Source organism: Orycteropus afer, unplaced genomic scaffold (assembly GCF_000298275.1).
Source record: "Orycteropus afer afer isolate SDZICR_OR568_19922 unplaced genomic scaffold, OryAfe1.0 scaffold00007, whole genome shotgun sequence".
In the NCBI taxonomy this organism is placed as follows: Eukaryota; Metazoa; Chordata; class Mammalia; order Tubulidentata; family Orycteropodidae; genus Orycteropus; species Orycteropus afer.
Genome location: NW_006921594.1, coordinates 6,609,013 through 6,610,558, shown reverse-complemented (window position 1 = coordinate 6,610,558; position 1,546 = coordinate 6,609,013).

Genomic DNA, 1,546 nt, shown 5'->3' with positions numbered 1-1,546 from the left:
TATAGGTGTTTATCCATTGACCCACTGGCCTGTATATTTGCATAGTGTCTGCTCTCTGCCCTTCAAAGCTAAATTCATTTCCCCCTGCAATATATATATATTTTCTTTAGTCCAGAATGGGCTCTAGGCAACCAAGCATATAACATCATCTTAAGAGTGGCCAGCAAACCCTGAAACAAGTACCAGGCAATATGCCAAGGATAAAATCACAGCAGGAATACCCGTTGATTATGAAGGTCAGCACAGAGACAGCCCAAGCTTTCCCTCCCTACTGATGTTGCAAGCCTTCAACCAAGTACTTATGACATGAGAAAAAATTAAATCATATAAGGCAGTATGACAATTGTAAAGACCTTATAAGGTTTTTGCAGAGGACCTTTCTTAGCATTGTGGGCCACATAGCTCTTCATCCTGTAGGAAATTCTTGACTGTCTTACTTGACTCTTAAGATGCTCTGCAGCTGCTGCGGAAGGATATCTAGGGTGGCAGACAGCAGGCACCTGGGTGCAATTAAAAATGCCCACACTCTGGTTTCACACTCACATTAATTGGTGTGGGCTAGAGCCCTGCTGTAGGAGTATTTTTGAATAGCTCCTCAAGTGATTATGAGATGCAGTTAGGGTTGAGAAACAAGAATGCATCTAATCAACAATCATAACCAATCAATCCATTACCAAAGAAGCTCTAAATTCATTTGTGGGATCTCAGCCAGTGGGGTAGGAGCTCTGGTAGCATGGTGCCTAAAGTACTTGACTGCTAACCAGAACGGTTAAACCCACCAGCCACTCCTTGGTAGGAAGGTTGGGCAATCTACTTCCATAGTGATGCCACCTTGGAAACCCAAGGAAGGGTTCCTATGAGTCTGGACCAACTCAACAGCACAAAACAACAACAACAACAGACAATGGAGTCAGGGATAGCAACTCAGGCTCCTCCAGGGTTAAGACCAAGACAGCATTGAAGGCTTAGTAAGGCCAGCTATGCTGTTTCCACTGGGAAATATAAACAGCCTATATTGCTGGCCCAGAAGTGACTCTTGTAATAATTTATAAAATAATATTTTAAAGACAGTAGCTCTTTCATATTTGCCATATAAATTTTAATTTAGCCCAATAGACCAAGGATCTATTTGTATAACCTCAAGCATCTTAATTGCCATTCATATCTGATGGCTGGAGAAAAACAGTCCACCCCCCAGCCTATTCATTTTTTCCTTCATTTCTCTGTTTATATGTTGCTTTTTTCCTTTTTTTTCTTAAGTACCAAACTAAGACATTTTATTTTGGTATGCCCTTACTATAAATCTCTTTTTGTTGAGATAAAAGTGTACAGACAAATCCTCCAACCCTATTTTATTTTTATTGTGATTTGGGTGAAAATTTGCAGAGCAAATACACTTTCCATACAGCAGATCACATACACTTTGTCTCATGACATTGACCACTATTTAGCACAATGCAACATCTCCTCTCCCACTTCCTCCTGATAGGTACTGCTTCCCTGTGACCATCCCTTCATGCCCTACTACCCCCTGAGCTGTCTCCCT